We start from the raw sequence: 25047 nt of genomic DNA, 5'->3' as shown, positions 1-25047 counted from the left end.
CGATAGAAAGCAACCATTAGCTAATATCCAAATGGCTTTTCTGTTGCCATCAGAATTCAGCTAATATCCAAATGGCTTTTCTATTGCCATCAGAATTCAGAGCTCCAGTAGATCAAGAAGTTTATTCAGATTTCGATGAATCGAAGTTTGAGGAGATAGTTGCCAAGTTAATGGTTGTATAGCAAGCAATATTTGACAAACTAGTCAAGCATCAGCACTTAAAAGCTTTATATATGAAAGGTCTTGTTGATGGAAAGCCAATGAACAAGATGTTAGTGGACGGAGGTGCTTCAGTCAATCTTATGCCTTACACCACTTTTCGTAAGCTTGGCAAAGGACCAGGAGATCTGATGGAGACTGACATGATGCTTAAGGACTTCGAAGGCAATACATCTAAAACCCAGGAGGCAATAAACATTGAACTAACAATGGGAAGCAAGACTCCACTCACCACATTCTTCATCATCGATGGAAAGGGTCATACAGTTTGCTCCTCGGTCGTGATTGGATTCATGTGAACTATTGTATACCATCGACCATGCATCAGTGTTTGATTCAATGGCATGGAGATGATGTCAAACTGGTTCATGCTGATGAGTCCATGAGCATCGCAACAGTCGATCCAGTCTTTTGAAAACTAGGAGGCTTCATTAAGATCAATAATGAAAGCCAATAGCCGATGCAAGCGATTGGCTCTGAGAGTTTGTTTTAGTAAAAAGTCATGGCTTCACATCGACTATTGGATTAAGGAAAGATAAGCATTGAGTCCTGGAGATGGGTTTAGGCCAACATATGTGGATGCTGAGTCAAATTGTAAGTGCAATTCAAAGTTAATAGATTTCTTAAAGAAGTTATATTTCGCTTAATAGGATACTTGACCTGGGTTGATCAATCGTCTAACCTTTGGTATGAAAAGTTATATGGGATGTTATCCTAACATTTGATCAACATTAGATAGCCAATTCATTCTCGGCTCTAATAGCTGGTATCAGGAGGGTATCGCCTCTAGTTCAAAAAATGAAAATCTTCAAAGACAATAAAAACCGATATGATATGTATCGCCTACAGAGCAAAAACAAAAAGCAAAAATAGTCATACATAAGGGTATTGCACTAAGACAATCATGGAAAAGCAGAAGATTTCATTCATCAGTTCACCCTAAATACAACCTAATCGAAGACCTTGTTCACCATGTCCTGAGCGGATGTGATATCCACTATGGCTTCCGCTGCCATGACTAATTCTTCGAGCAGGTCTTCATGTTTCTTAGGGCCATCACCTATTGGGAAGCTAGTCTCTATGGAGTGGAGCTCGTACCTAGTCTTGACCTGCATCGTGGTTAGCGCCACCGCCGCACCATGACGAACACCATGAAGGGCGATCTCCTGAACGTGGGTCGGAACATCATGGAGGCAAGCATCAATGAGGGGACCTCAAGCATTGACAGTGTCCATGGCCGCATTCACCACTAGTTAGAGAGACTCCAACTACACTGTTAGGGTTGATGATCATAGAAGACGGAAGGAATGTCAACATAAAAAACAGTGGAAGTCAGAGTAAAAGCGTTCATGGAGTTCATCTTACCCACCACCATAGCGTCGGATTTGGCCAGCCGTGCCTGAACGGCACTGGCCTCCTCTTCAGCATCATGAAGGGCCACTTGAGAGACCCCAAGATGGATCTCAAGTTGGCCATTCTCCTGAGTCGCTTTAGAGTAACAGTTTTGGGCTGCCCTCCACTATCGAAGAAAGCGTTGGGCGTCGTCGCCATTATACAAATCGGAGGAGTCCGATGACGAGGCCGGCGTAGAAGATGCAGCGTCAAAGGGCCCACCAACCCTAGGAAGAGGACGGAGACTATCATTCACAACAAACATGTAGGCGAGTCAGAGTAGTTCATCTTCATAAACAAGAAATGTCAATCTCACCTCATGCATCGGAGACGCTAGTTCATCGGCATATTCTTAGAGCCATACATCTAGGACTATCTGGCAACACCAGCATGTTTTGCCCTTAATTACTGATAAGCTTTATCTCCTTGTCAATTGTAGGGTCAAATTGACTGGCATGTCTTGGGAGGAGTGTGCAGTATCGACCACCGTTGCGCTGAAGCTAGGCGGATCTCCAGCTCCATCGAGCGGACCCTTCTGGCTTGCTCGTGTGTCCTCGACATGGGACAAAATTCCATGTCGACATCATCCTTGTTCCCATTGATTAGGTGGTTTTGTGAAGCACAACCCCCTTAGTTGCTTGCCTCGACTTCCTTGCTCTTCTCTATAATGGTACTACACGGTTTTCATACATTTAGATTATTAGAAAAGTAACACGGATATCAAATTGTATGACTTGATTTATAGACATGTCTAAGGTAGTACCAACCTTCACAATTTTGGTCATTCTACTGGTGGGGAGGTGGAGTCTCCTCTTTGGCATGGCTAAGTTCATCTTCATGTGACTGGTCCCTCACAGGGCTTTGTTCGCCTTATGCGTGCTGTCTTTTGGACCTAGTTGGAACTACAAGATGCTATAACTCTTCTAGACTAGTTGGCTTCAAATCTTGGATTGCCATCCCCTAGGAGCCATATTGGTGCTGCTTTTGCCCTGCTAGCAAGGACTTCTCTATGGTTTATTCAACCCACAGCCTAAAATTGGAGAAACAAACTTAAGCGGCAAGTATGTAAAAATTGCATTGCTATCCACACAACAAAGAATTGAATTACACTACTACCTAAACCAACCCCCCTCCTATTCCAACATGACAAGATAGAACAAGCACCTCAATTGCAAGGGGTACTCGCTCATCAAAATCTATATCTATATCACCATATTCCTAAACACGCTCCCCTACTTCAGGGAGATATTCCAGATGTTAACATGTAGATCACAAAGGCATTTATTGAGTTTACCTTGTACCAAATGTCAACAAAATAGAGCAGGAGCTTGCAAATTAGGCGCCTAAACTATAGCTTATATGGAAGCCATTAGTTGAATAAAGCACATGTGAACTATAGCTTATACAGAAGCTATTATACTCGAATAAAGCACATGTGAACTACAATCAACTAAGAAACATGTAATCTCATCACTATATATCTATATGTCCTAGGTTCAACACAGCAACGGACGGTCCTCAATCAACACAGGCGAAACGAGTGCAACCAGAGCCTTGCTCGATTGCCCAACCCAATCCAAATTCAAATCTAAAGTACAGTTCCACCCGGTCCCCAATTATTATCCATTCATATTCCATGTGACGATAATAGTAACAATAATATCTTTTTCTATCTCTCGTGAGTGACAGGTAATCACTCGACTTCTACCAGAATCCTATAGCATAGCAATCTACACGATCCTATCATACTAGTAAGACTCATAGGATGAGGATATATATATATATATTCACAATTTTTTATCAACTAGACAAATTTATATTGAATTTATAAGTTAGCCTTAGAAACTAAATTAAAAACGCTTTAGGAAAAGAAAAGGGTCGGTGGCAATCAATTAGGCCCAATAGCCCAGCGTGGGGTGTGGCTATGCACGCACCGCGATGGCCCCTCATGGCCCAAGGCCGCGGGAGCCCGTGCACGACGGTTGCTTCATAGAAAAGCCCCCGAGCTTTTAGATAATAACACGAATACTATGCGCACTATTCCTACCGAGGCAAACAAGCCCTCAGATGTTCTCACCTTTACCACGAGGAGACCCCTAGGATCCCCACGTGCGCCGGTGTGGAGGCCGACGACATAAGGCAGTTGCGTCAAGCAAACTAGGCTCGCTACGACAGAAGTAAGGGGCCGACCACCATCTACGGCTAAACACGCAAGGATGGGTGGCGGTTAGGGACTCGGAGGCGCACGGGTGCGAACTGCAGCGACGATCGGCTATCCGCAGCAGTGGCATGACTATTTCGATGAGCTAGAGCAGCTAGAAGACTAACGAGTGAGCGGGTGAGCTAAGGAGCTTACAGTGAGCTCGTTCGAAGTGATGGTCCAGTCAGCGGTGGCCTGAGTAGAGCTGGTCACATGCGACCGAGCGGGGGGTGATGCTCCGTGATAGACATCGATGCATCACCCCACCATCAACAAGCACCCTGGCCAAAATAGCACGAGCACCGAATGGAGGGAGTCAAGGCGAGTTTGGGGTTATGAGCAATTGAACTGCTATTAACCCTACGAGCCTTACCCCCAAACCTCTCGGCATGACGATGTTTTGACCAGCAACAAGCAAAACGCTAAATTAGTGGTTGGTAGCGCTTGGCCGAGCATGGGGAAGATGGGGCGCCTAGTTGACTTCTTATGCCACTTACTGGTGCAAGGGATCGAACTATGAAGCCCTGAGCTAGGCAAATTGGATGGCGGAAAGGCAGAACTCTAGCCATGGTCATGCTGTGGAGAGGGCACCCGAGCGAGGGTGAGCGGATTAAGATGGGGTGGCTCCATTCGATGGTGGTAGCACAAACATGTGCGCATAGGTGGTGGTTCATGGGGCTTGGCCCGATGCGCTTGAATGGAGCGACAAAACCCGAGCGCGGCTCACTGACGTCGGCTAGCGGGGGCAAAGCGAGGCATCCCATCGCCACTATGACCTTAGCCAATGACCAAACATGGCAGTAGTGGCATACGCCAAGGGCATGACATGATAGGTGAATAGAAGGGTGGGCGGATGCCACGTCGACCGAGCAATGGTAGCCACAGCCTCGGCTCAGCCTAGTGCACGGCACAGCAGGAGCCAGACTATGGCTAGCCAGGGCCCGCCAATGCCAGGGCAAGGCGCTACGCGGCACCATCCAAGCACACGAGCTAGCCCATAGCCATGACCTAGCCATAGCATGAGATCGATGCCCGCAGTGTCCGCACGCATGGTGACCGTGGACTTAGGCCAAGCGGTTGTGCTCAGTGTCGTTCATGCATTTTAAAGCGAAGCAAAGACTACTGATTACCTTGATTGAAACTCAACCAATTTTGCTGACCTAGAGCCAACATTGCCAGCCATCTAGCAAAGTAATCATCATGACCATAGAGCAACCATAGAGGGAGATAAAAGTATGCCAACATGGGCTCATCACTAGAGTGTCGGTACACGAACAGAATGCTAACAATGTGGTTTAAAGCATGTTCCAATGAAGTTTGGGGAATTTTTCAGGGAGCAATGCGACACCCAATGCAACTACGACCTACCCCATGCCCAAGAGCTCACTTAGAAGCAACCAACAATACAAGAATATGAAGCTAGTATTTAAACATTTTAGTTAGAATTTAAACACCAAAATGGCATTGTCTACTACCCCTTTCAGACTTTAGAAAAGACATGGGTTCAATTTGAACTTAACAACCATGAACACTTTTTGTCACAATTTTTTTAAAGGTCTAAACCTTGTTAACTTCAACCAACAATTATTTCATGAGTGTTTTAAATTTTAAAACCCGAGAAACTTGTTTGCTAATTTCTCTCGGGTCTCAATCTCACTGCTAAGCAAGCTCGAAACACCAGGGGTGTTAGAGACAGCGGTCCTTCTGCCGTCAGCGGACCTACTGTCGACGAAGGGGATTGGATCCAGATCTAGATTTGGCTCTAGCTAGGGTTCTAAAAGGTATGAGAGAGGGTGCAGCTAGAGAGTGGAGAGGGAGTCAAGCTACTATGCTGATGTGCCTAGCTAGGGTTTGGACCAAGGTGGCAGAGTGGCCTAGGCTTTGGGGTAGGAGGAGAGACGGTGCGGCTGGTCCGACTAGATAATGGAGATGGAGGCGGAGACGGAGACGATGACTCCTTGAGCTTTTATGTGGCCATCACAATACCGCAAATACCTTTGTCTGAATTCGATGGCGTGGTAATCCAATTTTCTGCAAGAAGGGCAAAAGAGAGAGATAGATCTAATTTTTGGTTCATGTTGGTGGCACTATTGGGCGGGAGGATTTTATTTTCACCCAAAATCAAATTTTCACACGGCCAGATCATCGCCCCATCTAGCGTCTTATGAGAAGAGACTGAATTTTATATGACGAATGGTGATGATACATACAGAGTAATACACTAATATGTATTAACCATTAGATCACCAATATTAATCCCCCAAGTTTCGGTGGATGGCGACTCTTGACAGCGTTTACACGGCACGTGGGACGGTCTGCTACTAAAGGCATTCTTTCATCAGTACCAATCTTTTCCTCTTTTGTGCATCGTTTCCATCACTGTTCGCCCCCTACAGCGACACCCATCCTATGCTACCTCCCCCTTCCCCCACCCTCCCCCCACACACACTGAAACCTCTTGCCCATATCCTTCCGTGCCATAGGGATCTATTGCACCGTGGTGATCTATCGCGTCACTATCTGTCAGCGCACCACTCCTCCAGCGAGCAAGCCAGTTGAGATCGCCTTCTTGCCTAGCATGGTGAGGCCATCTATGATCTCCTCTTTTTTTCTTCATGAATTTATGGTGTTTGATGAAATACATGTGTAATTTTTTTATTGTTGTAGATGGCGCGAGTTAAATCAAAGCGGGTAGAACTACCACATCGCAGAAAGAGCTAGAGGTAGGCAACCATTCTCCAAGAAGTAGAGGAACATACAAAACCACATCCTAGAAGAAGCCAGAGGAAGGCTCGCAGTGTCCTAGAAGCAGAGGAACAAGCACCACCATAGCCTAGGAAGAGGCAGAGGAAGGCACACAGTATCTGAGAAGCAGATGAAGCAACCAAAGCTATGCTAGCCCTAGAGTCCAGGAATTCTTGTAGGTAGACTTGAACAGCCCACTGACAGCAGCAGCATGAGGAGAGTGCTGAAATAAAACTCAGGGAGGAGGAGCTCACTGAGAAACAACTACAACAAATGACTGAGTTCCACTCCAAAAACTAGACTAGTCGCTTTGCACCTTCCTAGATCAAATTTGTAGGTACTCATGGGGGCATGCATGCTCACACTTGTGGAGGTTTGATGTGTGCCACAATTGGTGGTATGAGGAGTAGTCGAGGAAGTAATTTGATGTGTGCCATAATTGATGGTACGAGGAGCAGTCGAGGAGGTAATTTGATGTCTGCCAATGGTGGTATGAGGAGGTTTGATGTCTACCAATGGTGCTATGAGGAGCAGTAATATCGAGATAAAGAAAGAGGTGGTTTAGTTCTATGACTTTTGGTATTATAGCTCAAAGAAGATACGGAGCATCAGGTTCTGCGATATTGAGTTCTGGTTTCCACTACTCAAAGAGCCTAGCACAAAATCATAGTTCTAGACTGTGACTTAGGAGAGTTTCTTTAGGAGCTATCGTGCTAGAGGGACAGCACCAGCAGACCAAAGGATACTTGGTTGGGATGAGCTTGAGAGAGCAGCTAGTATACCCATCTAGCCCCTCTTTGAGCGGTTCTCAGGCTTCGTTCACCTTTTCAGTGAGGTTGATCGAATTGTGATAAGCTGAGTGCGTCAGTTCTATGCAACAGTGTGGATTCATCCAGAGCATGACTACATTGCTTTTATGGTCCATGGTTAGCCAAAGCCAATGTCCTATGACCACCTACAAGAACTCCTTGGGGTTGACACTTTAGATAGGAAGCTCCATGAGATAGTCTACAGAGATGCTTTGCCTCCACGTCGTAGCTGGGCTGGAGGTACTTTTCCTACAGAGTAGGAGATTTGGTCGCTCTTCATGGAGCCCTTCACTAATGGCTCCTTGTATACACTAGACAGACTGTGTCCAGAGGCTTACGTTCTACACATGGCTCTAAGGAAGACGGTTCTTCCTCATGGCAGCAACAGAGAGTTGTTGACCAGCTTACAATAGTGGCTACTACTATCAATATGGAGGCAAGCAGTTTTGACTTCTTACATTTTTTCCTATCTAAGATAAAGGATGCGATAGCTGACGCTATTAGTATTGGATGGCAGCATGTGTACCCTCACATCATCAGCTATCTACTATGCATGATTGACTCTAAAAAGAATGAGCCGTTGTACAACGAGTCGACCTATGAGGTTATGACCTACATGCCAGTAAGTCCAAATGATCATTGTCGTGGACAACATGCCCTTAGGTCCATTCAAGAGCTATTACCCATACCGGATAGAGAAAGACACGAAATGATGGATGTAGCCCTAGAGTTGGCAGAGCACTAGTCTAGGATTGGAGAAATCTTGAATCTATGAATGTAAGATTCAGACTCTGGTGGCAGTGACTACCATGAACCTATGTTAGACGACCATGACGAGGGAGGGTCATCCTCCGGTTGTGTGGCCGACAAAGAGATGGACGATGTTCCACCTACTATAGAGACATTAGCCAAGCAGGCACTGCCTCTAGTGTCCATTCAGCAACCATCGAAGCCTAGACAAATACTTGCTAGGCTAGTTGTTGGCCAGGAAGAAAACCAGAAGCATATGGAACAACAAGACAAGCGTATGGAATGACAAGAGAGGTGTTTGAAAGCAAGTATTGATAAGCAAGAGGAGAGTGTGGTCCTTCTCAAAGAGCAGATGAGCCAGCAATCATCTACTTTTTATGAGGCCATCAACCAATAAGGCCAAAAAATTGACCTGATATGCAATGTGTTCACCGGTTGCTTTAATCAACTATATAGTGCCACAAGGGTTAAGGCCCCTGACTTTTAGATGCTTCAATTGTAATGTGGTAGTCAGGTAAACCCCATTGCTGGTTATCTAACTGGTCTTGATAATAGAATTGTCCACACAGAGTTACCCATTGCGATGATGCTACATAAGCAGAGTTTAGCTTTCGGTCATGATCAGGCCGGTGATTCACCTTCTTCACCCCCTTAGGTCAAGGTGTAAGTCACCACGGAGGCACATACAGAGCCTCTTAGGGCTTCTCTAATGCTCAAGATACCTGAGCTAGTTTTAGGTTCTAATGAGGTAGGTGATCCACCTTCTTTGCCCCCTCAGATCTAGGTGCAAGCCGCTAAAGGAACACATACAAAGCCTCTTGGGGCTTCTCTAATGACCAAGATGCCTAAACCTGCTAATGCTAGTATTACTATAGTTGAGCATATGCAGAGTTTAGCTTTAGCTCATGAGGCAGCTAATCGACCTTCTCCACCCAATGAGGTCGAGGGGCCAAATATTGCGTGCGACGCCACAGGGGCACATACAGAGCCTCCTAGGGCTTCCCCAACAACCATGGAGCCTAATGCAACCACCAAGCCTACTAATCCTACCATTAATAGAGCTAAGTCGACCCTAGGGTTTCACACTACTACTTCAATTCAGTAGACCAGAGAGTCCACCATTCGTCTAGGTAACCACGTCACTGAGCATGATGAGACATCAAATTTAGACAATGAGATTTTAGCGTACTCACCAAACGAGATGCACTCACCAGGCGAGTTGGACCTGAACAACACCATCATGACTTCGATGCTAGCTTCGTCGTCATCACAACATCCTTCGGATGCGTAGTCACCTTGATTCCCTACCAAGGAAGGGACATACAATAGATTGGTGATAGTTCGATAGTCGAAGGGAGGGATACGGTAGAAGGTGAAGGAACGGAGGCATCAAAATTTGGATTTAGAATGATTCTTGATGTAATAATTGAAGTCTTACTTATGACACAATGTCTATTTTATGGTTCTATAATAAGTTGTACATGTTGAACCATTTTTTATCACTATGTTGCCACTATAAATTAAACCTAACATCTAAGTGCGATATGAGCGACATCTATCTAGTCTGACTACCTCATTGCAACTCAAGTTGTTCCTCTTGAGAGAACTATAGGGTTGAACAACCCCATTGCAAGTCAAGGAGTTACCCGAACATGAAATGTATTGTACAACGTGTTATAATAATAGAGTAGGGGACTTTCTTTCGTGCACAATCAAATCTTGCATGCGCATTCAGAAAAGAGTAATAGATATTGTCCGACACGTTATAATCGCATAGCATCAGACTTTCTCGTGTGTGCATTCTGAAAAGAGTAATACATATTGTGCTGATGATTAACATTTACATCAAAGCACAAGAAGCAAACACCAAGAAAGACAAAGCAATGCACATAAGTTGCTCTTTGAATTAAAGTAACAAACTAGCCTTTCATTCAGATTGGAATAACCCTAGATATAATCTACAGCTCAAAGAAGGCAGCGAGGACGACGTCTCCCACATCGTGGCCGCCATGATGGCCACCGCAGTGGTGGTAAAGTCGCTAATGAGCTCCTCCTTCTCCTCATCGATGCAAATTGGAAAGCCATGTTCAAGCAAGCGGAGATCGTGGCTAGAATGAAGCTACGCTGTGACTAAGGCTAAGGTAGCCCCATGGCGTACTTCACTAAGGGCCACCATCCTAACCTAAGCTGGCATGGCCCATAGGAGGTCCTCAAGCAGGACACCCCCTGTATTCATGTCATTGAAGGCAATGAGGGCCGCTTCTCGAAGAGTGACCAACTCCTCCAGGGCTGACAACACTAAAAACCACCAAAACAAGGCCATGGACATTTGGACAAAGCTTCTTGATGAAAGAAACCTTAACAATCATCCTAGCCTGAGCATCGACTGCTGCTGCTCGGGCATCAGCAGTCTCATGCTCCAAGGTAGCAAGGGTAGTCTGGACGGTATCGATGCACATCGTGAGTGACTAACCTTGCCCCTAGGGTCAAAGCGTGGGGTGCGAGCCACATCCCGGTTATGAAGGGGCTCATGGACTTCCCAGTGGTCGAGGGGAGAAGACCCCTTTAGTTCCATAGGGCACGCATCCGAAGAGTGGGCGACATTGGATAACCACCCAATCTCTAGCGTCACGGTGTGAGAAATGACCCTGAAAAGATTAAGGAGATCAGAATGGAATGACTCTAGCAACTAAGAACAAGACCACCTTACCCAAGGCGCCGCAAATGGGAGCAGAGACATGGTGGAGGCCTGCTCCCCTCTAGAGGGTTCTCCACCAGGCACTTCCCAAGGTCCATCACTACAGCTGAAGATGCGACTTGCCACTGGGCTCTCTAGGTTTCGTGCAAATTTAATATAGATTTAATTGTTGTGGATTTCTAAGCAATAGGTTATAGCAGGTGCAGTCCAGAAAAGAGTAATATATATTGTCTGGCATGTTACAATCACATAGTATTGGACTTTCTTATGTGTGCATTCAGAAAAGAGTAGTACACATTGTGCCAACGATTAACATTTATACAATGCCTGACATAGGTGAAAGCATTATGTCATTGTCCGACGCATTATAGTCACGTAGTTTTGGACTTTCTCACATGTGCATTCAGAAAAGAGTAATATACATTATGCCAATGATTAACATTCACAATGCCTGACGCAGGTGCAATCATTCAGAATAGAAATACACTAATAAGTTACTAAGTTACCTATGATATTTCATATGTTTTGTGGAATAATTGGAGGCCATTGTGAATTTCACTGTCGATGATAAGCAGATCCGACATCAGGAGCCACATCCACTCCTCGCACCAGGCCACAGGCTCCTCCTTTGTGGGTTGCACATCAAACAACCAGTGGCATAGCTCGTCGGTCCATTTCTCCATGAAGTGCTTTAGGACCTTCTTCATCATTGACTCTGGTGACACGACCGGCTTCCACCTGGTGATGAGCATGTGGAACACGTCGTACCCTTCATTTAGTGGGATGACACTAATGGCAACGAATAGGGACACCAAATGGGTACAATGAGCTTGTCGACGACTGGCGTCCACCAATCGGTCCCACCGAAAGTGAGCTCATACTACAACACCATCTTGTCATCGCAATCTGCCATGAAGAACCACCAGCACAGAGCACCCTACCAATCTTTTCTAGGGAACTCACCCTATAGGAGGTCAAGCATTTTTTGGGGTGAAATCTTGGATGCCCACCTCATCAGGTGGTCAACCCGTGCGTCCGTAGCTGTCAATACTCCTGGCAGTGGCTTGTTGCGGACATTTCCAAGTCCGCGCTTTAGGTAAGGAATGATGACACCATAGACAAACCCGTTCCAAATGTTAGGTCAAGCCGCTTTCTTCCATGATAGCACAATGTCATGATTTTTGTGCACATTTTCACCAGTACACTTCAATAGGAACTTCTAGACCGCGATCAGCACCTTGGTTAGCATCGGCTGTAGCAAGTCCCGGTCGATGGTCGACATCCACGGCTATAGAAATACGTTAACTAGAAAATTCTCTTAGGAAGTGTTGTACCTATCGGTAGCATTAGACAGTCTGGGCAACACTACATCCTGTAGTAATTCCCTAGCATGAGGGAACTCTAGCGATAGATTGTGCAAGAATTGTACCAGCTGTTCCTACTATGGGAACCTAGTGGGAGTCCATGTCTCCTTCAACCATTTCATAATGGGGTCGACCACCAATTCAATGAGCAGCCTGGCATACGGCGAGGAGGTAGACCCATCGTCTAAGAGTATGTACTTGAGCTTGTTCACCGCCTCCATCTTCCTGTTCGGTTGCTCTAGTGGATCATACCACGTCAACTGCTTCAACGTCTCCCACACGATAGGGACCAACATCTTGCTTGTTGTGTCCGGTAGGGACATCTCCTTGTAATAGGAGGGACATCTCCTTGCAACTTTGTGAACTGACTGATAAGCATATCTAAGACAACTTTAGTGTGGCTCTCCTACTAGGTTTGGTGGTTGCATGACCTCGTCATCATGAGGACTCAAATTGCTTGTGCCCTCTTCATCAAACGATGTTGAATTGTTGGAGTGATTATTGGCTGTAGGGATGATGTAGGAGGCATCAGCGTGGTCGGTGCCAAAACCTAAGTACCTATGGCATAGTTGCACCTGGATGAGGTTGGTGTCCCCTTAGTGGTGTAGTCTGAGACCGTGGCTAGCACTATAGCCCATGCGTTCCATTATCTGGTGAACCACTAAGTTGTTCATAGTGGTCATTGTCGGTGTCGTCGGACAGGGCAACACTCGATGCATGTCTAGCAGAGCAGAATGGCCGAACCATGACGCTAGGCCCCCAAAGACAAACGACATGGGTTGCCTATAATCGATGATATCAATGGGCATGGCATCCTTGTTGTCAACCCCGACACCATCACCATCGACAACCGTGGCACCACCAGCATCGACAACCACTATGCCATCAACATCGATAACCACGGCACCAGGAACAACACTAGTGTTGTGCTTTGCTAGCACCATATGCTAGATGTTGTCATCGGTGGGCTCGTCGAAGGCCATGGGAAGCGATGACAGTCGTGTGGATGGATGTCACAACAAAGTGGGCGGCGAAAGAAGTTGTGTAGTACTAACTTTTTCATTTAAGTATAGGAATGTGTTGTGGCAGTTCCAAACACTAGATGGAGGATGGTCAGTAACTGCTGCATCAATGCGGTAGAATTGAGATTGGGCCATGTCCGTCGCATCGCCATGGGCATGGCAACCGTCAAAGTTCACCCTTTCTGATTGGAGGACATGGGAGTATAGGTGTTGAGATTTTCGAGAACCTAAGACAGTCTGACCCAATGAAATATAGATGCTCTGGATCACTACAAGTTGATGAACAATGAAATACAGTGCTGGCAACTACCGGGGGCTATCCAACTAGTCCATAGAACCCAACTATTAGGGGCTAACAACTAGTTCTAGTCTATAGAACCCAACAATTAGTTTGCTTTTTTAGCCATGGCTAACTAGTCATAGTCCATCCAAATAGGGCCTAACACAGTCTGATACTAGGAAATATTGACATGCCGGATAATAGTTCTAATGAAACAACAAAATACAGATCATGTTCACTCTTGCGTCGAGTTCACCGCAACCATCAACTGTTCGTCTTGTGCACCTCCACCTTGAGCTTAGATTCATTGTACTCCTACTCCTCCTCCCATTCCTTGTCCTCATCATCTCTGTAGGTGGCCTCGTAGATCATGTTGAAGAAGCAGGTATCATCGATGTTGAGGTGGTTGCTTGCGCAAAACTCGTCCCACCTGTACTTGAATGACATGCGCACTTTGTTGTTCATGTAGGTCCTCTCCAAACCCACGAACTAGGACTACCCAGCCATCTGCAGCTCGATGGCTTCCCGCTGCTGGTAGCCGTGCGCTACCTCGAAGTCCACTGGCACGTTCTTTGCCTCGCAAAAAAAGATTGATGAGAAAGACAACACTAGTAACTTGCGACATCGGTACGTTCTACGTCTCGCGCGAGTGCTCACCAGATACTTCACTTTGAGGTGGTACTTCTTTAGGATCACTACAAAACTCCTCGGCTCCTTGATAGGCAGGGAGAGCTGACTACCATCGGCCTCGAAGTCGTGTAGGTACAACTTGCGGCAAGTGGTAAGTCAAAGACCTTGACATTAATCTGTGATCGGCCATCATACTGCAATACAAGAGAGAACCCATGTTGGAGGTTGAGGGCATAGGTGAAGTGCTTCCATCCCTAGCATAGGAACAAGTGACCACCCTCAGGGAACACCTCCAACTTCCACCAGACTAGGCTCTGCTCATCGTCCAAACAATGCTCTAGTTTTTGGTCACCTCCAATGGCCCGGGCCATTGGAGCTGGCAGTTTCTGCGTGCACAATGATCAACATAGCTAGATAGAGGGACAAGTTCATTCCCAAAGGCAAACCCCAATAGATCGGATTCAGCACATAGAAAATGTGCACTTACCAATGTTTCTACATACAATCCAGGAAGAAGGATCTTCATGCACTCCAAGTCACTCTGGCTCGGTCCTGCCATGTCTTCTTTCAGCCCCACCATGCCTACTAGGGAACTTGATAGTCTTAAGGAATCCTTGCTGGTATGTCTCTGTTCTTGTTCTCCTCTCGTGGGAGGGGGCTTTCTTTTTCTGTGTTTCTAGAGTTATCACAAATGAAAGGAGTGCACATAGTGTTGGGCATCAGTGTAGGAGCTAACATGTAGTGAAAAATAGTGTCAAGACTGACATCGTCTCATCGGTGTAAATGGAGGAGACATGCTCTGCTTTCATCAGTGTACGCTTCAGAATGTCAATACTCCTGCATCTCCAATCAAACACACCTTCTGCGGTATGACTGGTTGAGATTCTCGAGGGAGTGCGATAGCACCCGAGGGGTGAAAAGACCTATCACCACCGTACCAGGCTTTCAAGTCTCAACCGTGTCATGGTGGTCAATTCACTCTAGTCTAGCTTTCATCTTGCATTCACTTTGCTCTCAGCATCCGCATAAGGTTCTTTAAGAGGAGCAAGTCTCGGCAACCAGAAACTCCTGCCACCGTATATTTGAACCGCATAAGGTATTCATGTTGTATGTATTTGTGCAAACATTTTCGTTCACAAAGGAACATCTACCATTATCTTGTTGAACACGTGATAGTTCAAGCATTGTAAATCTGACCGGGCTGGACACATCTCACTCTTGCCAATAGCGCAATGGTTGCTTTGTGCCTCGGTTTGGTGAACCAAACATGTATTAGTAGTAGTAGTCATGGGTAGCTTTGATCATGCTCAAAATTAGTGGCTCTGGTCCATTATGAACCCAAGTTGTCCTATTTGCATGTGTGTGATAAAAATTATTGAACTTGCAACAGCCGTGCTGAAAGCCCTAGTTTGATTTTGGATTATTGATGAAACCTAGGACTAACCTTTAATCTAAGTATGTGAATTTTAAAAGGTGGTCCAATTCAAGTGATAGAGCAAGATGAGGTCCATGGCGATGAAGGTGGACATGAAATGATGACGATCAAGCTCAAACTTGGAAAAGAAGAAAGAAAAACAAAAACTGAGATGATCAAGGCAAAGGTATATGATAGGTTTTTGTTTTGCACTCAAGACACCATAGAGGGTGTGAGTGACTTAGGATCGATAGCCGTACTATAAAGAGGGGAAATCTTTGGCTAAACGGTTTATCGAGTGCCACAAGGTGACATGATTCTTGCATATGCATAAAGGAACCTAGTGTGCCAACTTTGACCCTTGTAAAATGCTTTGAAAAATTCTAACACAAATTCACACAAGTTCTACACTTTCTGGTTAGCAATATAGAAGCAAGGGTGAAGTGGTTGTGGACTTAGAAAAAGAAAAGGAGGAGATAGTCCATGACTCACCCCAGCACATCCGATCAATTTTAGGCGACGGTGCTGCTCTGGCCGAGAGCAAGGAGGAAGGACCGGATGCTGGCTTGGGACTGACCGACGCATCCGGTCACAAGTTGAAAGGCGGTGAGATCACACTATCAAATACATCGGAGGAGTGTCAGGTGATCGCTGACGTCGGCCATGCCTACGTGCGTAGAGAAGAGGAGTTGGGACCGGTGCTGGGCACGCTAGGTCACCTCTAACCTGATGCATCTAATCAATAAAAAACACCTCTTGAACGTCTCTGGAAATGACTGGAAGCTGAGGACTTGTGAGTCAGGTGGTGCAAGCATCGAGTTTGGTCATCACTTAACACGTGAGCGATTGAGATTTGACCATTGAGATCATACGACAGAGGTTTAAACATGGGGGACACGTGGCTGCATCTAAGCGAACGGACACTGGCATGATGCATCCGATCAACATGACCAGGGCGTCTAGTCAGTGCGTAGAGGCACCCTTTTGAGCATAACGACTCTATTTCATTGGGAGTGCCTGTATATAGTGTTTGGTCGGCTTAGGGCTCACTCTCTTTTGGCACTTTGACATACTTGACATCCTTGTGAGCCTAAGCAAACACCTCCCACTCATCTCAATCATTGATTCATCATCATAGTGAGATTGGGAGTGATTCCTAGTGTATTTGCTTGAGTGATTGCATCTAGTGGCACTTAGGGATCATTGTGGCTACAAATTTCTCGTTTCTCTTGGTGGTTGATGTCACCTAGATGGCTTGGAGCAGTGGAGGAGCTTCGGCAAGAGTTGGTGATTGTTCATGGCTGTCTCTTGTGATTGTGAGGGGTCTTGCACCTTCCTCGACGAAGAGCCTCAAGGTAGCTCTAGTAAATTGCTTATGTCATTGAGTTATCTCACTTGTTGGTAAGTTCTTGTGGTGCCTCTTGTGGTGGGCTAAGTGTGTGATACCTACTCTCCCGGTGATTGAATTGATAATCATTTTGTGATTGGTTCACTCCTCTACATGACGGTATAATCACCCTACTCACTCGTTTACATTCGCACAAACTAGTTGTAGCAAGCTCTTTAGTGTAGCTAGAATTGTGAGCTTGCTTTGCTGCTTAAGTTCATCTAGTGGAGCTATTTAGTGTAGCAAGTATGAGAGCTCTTAGTGAGTAGTGACTTAGCCAATTGTGTGCCTAGTGATTATAGTGACTAGAATTGTTGGATAGGTGACTTACAACCCTTGTAGAGCTAGAGCAAGTTTGCATTTCGCTATTTGTCATGCTAATCAAATTCCCCTAGTGATCTTGTAGATTTTTAAATAGGCTATTCACCCCCTCTAGCCATATTAGGACCTTTCACATGTAGCGAGGAGTTTATCTGAATAAGTCTCGGCTCGATCTAATGTACAACGGAGGAGGCATAGATGTTGCATTTTTACTGCACATGCCAGAAAGTCTGTCGTTATCCATTTGATCTTTCATCGGATAGTAAGTGTACCCATCTCTAGCTAGTCGCTACATGTCTCTACAAAAACCAACCAAGAGAAATTGCTTATGAAAGCAACTTCTCTTCACTCTTCAGTCTGCCCCTTGATTGTTGTGACTACTTGGATATGAGTGAAAAGACCTATCACAACTGCACCAGGCTTTCAAGTCTCAACCGTGTCATGGTGGTCAAAATCTCTTAATTTTTTACTCTTGTCCAGCTTTCATCCTGCATTCACTTCACTCTCGGCAACCGTGCAAGGTTTCTTTGATAGGAGCAAGCCTGGCCTAATGCATAACAGATGAGCCATAGGTGTTGAAAATTCTACTGCACATGCAAGAAAGTCCTGCTGCCATACATTTGAATGCATTAGATAGTATACATGTCCATGTCATACATTATGAAAAACGAGTGAGTGTAGTTGATCAAAAACTATGAAATTTGTGCAAATGTACTCCCGGCCCAATGTCATACATTATCAAAAACTTTACTTCTTTTAGGAATTAAATTAAAAGCCAAGCAGAACATGGTACACGTGACCATGCCCCTACTACTAGTAATAATAATATTGGATGAAATGACGAGTGAGTGTAGTCGATCACAAACTATGAAATTTTACTGCACATGCCAAAAAGTCCATCGGCCGCACAATTGATGTCGTCAGGCCAGGACTCACGCTGTCTCATCGACATAAATGTAGGAGACGTGCTCTATTTTTGCAACAGCCAGTGTAATACGGTTGTGATTCCCGAGGGAGCGTGATGGCACCCACCTCTAGGAAAGATAAATCTTCATGAAGTATCTTGCCTTAGAAGCCTTAGCGTCCCTATTTATAAATAAATCTTTACATAGTATCTTGCCTTAGAAGCCAGAGTGTCCTTGTGCATACAAAAAGCTTGGCCTCGCTCTAATTCACATTGTTTGCCATTCCACCTTCCATTGCACAAAAGCCCTCTCCTCGCCACCCAACTCCACCACCCTATCGGTTGCCATGAAGGCCGTAGGTGGCCTGGCTATAGTCCCCTCTTCCTCTAGTGGTTCAGCGGAAGCAGGGCCAATGGCTCACCCTAGGTTGGTGTCGGCGGAGGCAGTGGCAACGTCTAGTCCCCATAGATCAACGTTCCCATCACTGAGATTCACATCATCTCCTAGGTTGCTGCTCTCCTCATCGCCTGCGGCGATGACACTAACGCCACCAGCACCGGTGGTTCACTCGCCACTGCTAGCCCCGGTGCGATCCCGCTCGCCATTGCTAGGTTCGCTCACCATCGCTAGATTCGCTCCCCGCATGGGCGGGTCACTTGCCCCGTTGTGGTCCCTCTTGCCATCTACCAAGGCTGAGGCTTAAGCCAACAACAAGGCTGACATCTTGGCTGAGGCTGAGTCCAATGGCTCTCTAGGCTACCTCACGACAGATTTGGAGGATGATTGTCTGCATGGCTACGCAACGCCTATTCTCCTGGGCCCGAATCTATTCTTGCGTGTTAGCCCGTATGGCGGTCTAGTGTGCCCCATCTACCCCAACTGTAAGGCCTGTGGTTGGAGCTAGGTCGACGCCTAGGCGCATGTGCTGGTGAGGGCACACTCCCCCTAGACGACACCTACACCAACAACAAGAACGTTGCCCGCCATCGCGCCCTGTCAAGGAATCAGGGCTAGATGGCCAGAAGGGATTGTTTGGCCATGCTGGTTCGCCATGGCGGAGAGGTTTGTTGGCTTCAACCAAGGTTGATTTACCTTGTAGGCATTGGATTTTGTTTTGCACCTGTTGGTGTCCTTATTGCAAGACTTGCATAGAGGTGTGGGATGGCACTCCTTTTTAGTAGTATCAAGTCATGTCAACATATGTAGTTAGGATTAGTTTGTTGCCAGGTGCTGTTAGAATTAGTATAAAGTCATGTTAATCATCTATAGTTAGAAATAGTATGTCTAGTAGTGGGATGGCACTGCTCTCCTCTTATTATTATGGCAGATGAAGGCATGGTTATTTAGGCTGAACTCGTATCATTGCTGTAATCCATATATATATATATATGAAGTCTGGTTTGCCATTATCTTTCTATCTAGTAGCACTGATATTCTCTTATTATGCATGTAATGTGCGCATTTAAGCAAACATTTTGGTTCACAAAGTATCATTTACCATTATCTTTGTGTGCACGTGATGGTCTAAGCATTGTAAACCTGAACGGGCTGGACATATCTCAATCCAACCATGCAAGGGTTGCTTTTGTGTCTCGGTTTGGTGAACCAAACACGTATCAGTAGTGGTAGTAGTAGTCATGAGTGGCTTTGATCTGTGTTGAACCCAACTCGTCACTTCGCTCTCACCAACCATGCAAAGGTTTCTTTGAGAGGAGCAAGTCTGGCCTAAATGCATAATAGAGTAGCCATAGGTGTTGAAATTCTATTGTGCACGTAAGAAAGTCCTTCCACCATATATTTGAATGTGTCGTATAGAAAACGTGTCTTCCATAGTTTTGAGTGTCGTAGAGATCTATATGCATTTGTTTGTAGTATCAGTAGTTATGAGTGTCTTTGATCTATGGTAAACCCAACTCGTCTTGTTTGCATGTATCTAATAAATTTTGTTGAACTTGCAACAACCATGGCGCGAGGAGTTCATCTAAACAAGTTTCGCCTAGATAGAAAGTCTGACAACCACACATTTGGTATCATTGTGCCGTCTCATCAGTTGGGTATGCCATAACTCCTACATCTTCGGTCGCACACGCCTTCCCTGGTGTAATATGGTTGCAATTCCTGAGGTAGTGCGATGGCACCCGAGACGACTCGCAACGGTTTGGAAAAAATAAATCTTTATCTCACTCTAGTTTGCAAGAACCATGCAGCAAGGAGTCCATCTAAACAAGTGCCGCCTCAATCTAATGCACAACGAAGGAGGCATAGTTGTTGCATTTTTTACTACATATGCTAGAAAGTTCACCACTGTCCATTTGATCTCTCGTTGGATAATAAAAAGTGTAGCCATCTCTAGCTAGCTGTTGCATGCCTCTGCAAAACCAACCAAGAGAAATTGCTTATAAAAGCAACTCATCTTCACTCTTCAGTCCGCCCCTCGACTGTTGTGACTGCGTTTTTGGAGTGAAATAACTATATAGGCTTTCCTTCTGCATTCAATTCACTATTGGCAACCACACAAGGGTTGCTTTGTGCCTCGGTTTGGTAAACCAAACATGTATCAATATTCGTACTTGGCATGTTGGTCAAACTGATTAATGATCTCGCCATAGTGGTTGAAGCATGCTATGTGAAAAGAATGCTTTATGTCAATAGCTTATGTAGTGTATATGAACCTATAACAAGTACTAGTTATAGTTGAATGGAATAGTCATATACACAACAGACAGTCCGCATAGTGTAGTACTGACCCTGACGAACAAATCCTATGTATCCGCTGAAGCACAAGTTTATGACAACTGAGCATACTAAACATGTTTAGAATACAAAGCTAGAAATCCAAAGCAAAGTGCAATTTTAAAATACATGTTTTCCCAAAGATTATACATGAAATCTCCTACAAGTCATCGTCACCTCCACACATGTGATCTATGTCGCCACAGTTACTATCATCACTACAATACTTTTTTCTCGTATCATCTTCATCCTCACTGCCTTCAAGTATGCCAACTGCTTCCATCTTATCTCTTAGAAGGTCTTCTAAATTGGCTTCAATGGCGGTGGCTTCGTGCATAACTTGATTACCATCATCCAGTAGGACTTCATGCTCGTTGTCAGAATAGTGATCATCTTGGTGCACTACAGGCTCTATTTCATTCATGTCATACATATCCCTATGTTTGAACTTCTGCATGACCCACCAATCCTTGCCCAAGGAGGTGTCCTGCAGATAAAAAATCTTCCTTACCTATGTCGCGAGAATGAAAGGGTCATCCTTATACCAGAATGATTTAATGTTGATGGATCTATAATGTTTGTCATCATCAATGCCTGCAGACTTCGTAATGCCATCTAGATTGTACCAGTCATAGCGCAGAACAACCACTGTCCTATGGCTTTGTACGCTGGAGTTATACATCAACTGAATAACTTCTCTAAGGACATCATAAAATTCTACTAATTGGCCTTTATTTGTGACGGCGGTCGTGACACCACTGTTCTGTATACGCAGGGATCTCTCATGGTCAATAATGCTATACCTAACTCCATTATACTGAAAGCTACATAGACCTAGACTCGGGTATCAGGACCACATGACAGTGCATACAAACCTTCATTGACCTTTGTTGGTTTCTCTCTACATAGCTCCTCGATATGCACACAAACATGAAACCACCATTACCACTAAGTTGTCATATAATTCTACCAAAATGATCAACCTAACAGAAATAAAATATACTAATCATATATATGAGACTTAAACCATGCTGGAAACTCTGCTGCTAGCCTACTATCAACATCATCACTTGCCCCTTCTTCCTCTAAAATTTGTTTGTATTTTCTATAGCACATATAAGCATTATTATTGGTAACATTTCGTATGTAATATAGGAAACAACAAATCAGCATATAAAAAATTATACTTACTCCACATATGGTTGAACCTCGTCACAGTTATTAAACACATACCAAGCTAGCTTATTGATTTTGGCTTTATCCTTGATATCCTTTACAGTAATCTTGCCAATGGGCTTGAACCATGCATGAAAACAGAGGTCTCACCATGTGCTGGCCCATCGTGTAACATATTATTGTCCTGATTATATTTTGTTTTAACACCATAGTCCATGAACCTCTCCCAAAATGCCAACGTCTGACTTTCTAAGTAAGCCTCCGCAATTGATCCTTTAGGCCTGGCCCTGTTCCTTAAGAAATTCTTCAACATGCCCAATCACTGTTCTATTGGGTACATCCATCCGTACTGTACAGGCCCTCTAAGAAGTGCCTCGTCAGGTAGATGGATAGCCAAGTGCACCATAACATCGAAAAAGGTCGATGGAAAAATCTTCTCAAGCTTGCATAAGATGAGTGAGATGTCTCGTTTTAGCTTTTCCATGGCTTCTTTCCTCAGAGTTCTACTGCACAGTTGTCTGAAGAAGTTCCCAAGTTTTGAAACAGCCTCGTATACATCTTTGGGAACAAAATCTCTTAAGCCTACAGGTGTGATCCTCTAGAGAAGGACATGGCAAGTATGTGTTTTTAGCTTGCCAACTACCTTGATACCATCTATACTTATGGATTTTGTTAGGTTGGCTACATAATCATCTGGAAACTTGATGCCTCTAAGGAACTTGCAAAATTCTGCTCTATGTTTTTCTATCATGACATAGTGAGCTTCTAGAAATTTAAGCGAGGTGCCTTGCTGCACGCTGTGATATTGAGGCCTTATCTTCATATCATGCAAATCTAGCCTAGCGTTCGTTGTGTCCTTTGTTTTATCCTCCACTGTCAGCAATGTCCAAAGAATGTTTTCACATATGTTCTTCTCAATGTGTATGACATCAAGATTGTGTGTATAACACCCTAAAATTTGACCTAGATTTAGAAATCACAAAAAAATTGAACTTTTTAAAAAATTTACATAGGATATAACATATATAGCTAACCAAGATAATTTTTACAAATAAAATAACATAGGAACATAAAAATATATGTGTGAAACTTTGTGTATGAATGATTGCTTGACTTGTTGAACTTATGGTGGCACCTTTTTACACACTCATGCATTCAAATTTAAATTTGAAATCATTTAAACATATGCATAATTAAGTAAGGAAATAGAAAAGGGAATTGAAAATTGGAAAAGCCTCACGGGCTCATTCTCTCCCTCCTCTCGGCCCACCGCAGTAGCCTAGCCCATCCCCTCCTCCCTCTCTTCCTCCTGCTCGAGCCAGCCCAGCAGCACCATAGCCCAGCTCAGCTCTGCTTCGCCGGCTTCCCCTTCTCCTCCCTCTCTCCCACTAACGCCCGGGCCCCGCTCGTCAGCTCCGTCACCTACCTCACGACAGGTAGCCATACGTGGCACAACCCCCACGTCAACACCCCGCCAGCGCCACCCCGGTGCCAGCAAAGCGTTAATGGTGGCACAGCGACAGTGAGACCCCATGATGCCCCTCTTTGTTCTCTTCTCCCTCTTCCCTCTCACTATGAACGCGTCAACAGTCGGCACCATGGTTGCCGTCGTGCCGAGCCACCAGAGTAGCCACCAAGGCACTCTATCATGCGCATGGGTGAGCACTAGCCATGGTAATGTGACCAGACGAGGTCAGCGGCATGCCCACATGCTAGATAAGGATGACCAAGAGAAATATCTCGCCGCTAGGACACCGGCTAGCCGACCTATAAATAGGCTCGGCTAGCGACGCTCTTGCCTCGCCCTCTCCACCACCAGCTCTGCTGAGGGAGGGAACACCTCATCTCCCCCTCCTCTTCCCCTTTCCCCTCCCCTTTCCCCCTTTTCTTCCACTTTTCCCCAATTTAGGAGTCCGCCGGCGCCATCAGCGCTGCCCCCTCTCTTCTCCTTCTCCACCGCGTCTCTGGCCGATTGGAGCGACCAATGAGTCCCCAAGCTTCTCTTTTTCCTTTTTCTATAGATAGTTGGTAGCCTATGTCTCTATAGTGCACTGCCCATGTGAACCCTGCTCTGTCAAGCCACCATGGTCGTCAGCCATCACCGGTGAGGCCCCCCAAGGCACATCACCACCCCACTACACTTCTTGTTCACCTACACACATGTACAAGCAGTTAGCTGAGTAGTATCGAGCCTCAAGGGTCGAGTCTAGTGCATAGCACCGCTGTGACCACTCCGACGAGCCACCACAGGCACCTGTTCCCAACGGCGACCCACAACCGGCTGCGGCGTGACCCCACAGACCCCGTCCACCTTTCATCCACCACCTCTAAGGGTCGACGCCGGTGGCATAAGCCATTCTGACAAGCCTAACTCCCCCTCCCCTATTCTATCACCAGTGCAGCCACCTCCGTCCCCTATCATTCCCCCCTTCTCCCCCTTCTCTATCTTCGCTAGGTGAGACCGAGAGGAAATGGCATTGCCGTCCCCCTCCGTCCCTGCCAGTCCCTCCCTCTCTCCCCCTCCTTCACTAACACGTGGGCCCACGGCTTTAACGCCGACGTCGCCATCACTACTAATGCAAGTAGGTGGCCCACCTATCACACACACACACCCCTCACACACACAGCGTGGGGTACACTTTAGAAAATGCTAGGTACACCCGGCTAGTGTACACAGAGAGTTAGAAATGCATTATTCCTAGCTTTAAAAATTCCTAGAAAATTTATAAATAAAATAGATGCATTAAGGAAATTAACCATGTAGTTTGCACCTATTTTTATGCACCAAAAAATGCATATAAAATTCCCCCTAGTTAATTAGCTATAGAATAAACTTCTAAAATACATAACTTTTAAACCCTAACTCCTTTTTGCATGAAACCACTTCTAAAATTCATCTAAAATCAAACCTTACCATTTGCACCTAGTGCCACCATATAGTTCTATGTTTGATTTTGCCTTTTCTTTTGTGTATAGCAGTAGTCTTATTCGACTGATATGTT

This window comes from Miscanthus floridulus, chromosome 6, assembly GCF_019320115.1.
Source record: "Miscanthus floridulus cultivar M001 chromosome 6, ASM1932011v1, whole genome shotgun sequence".
NCBI lineage: Eukaryota > Viridiplantae > Streptophyta > Magnoliopsida > Poales > Poaceae > Miscanthus > Miscanthus floridulus.
This window is presented reverse-complemented; position numbering follows the sequence as displayed.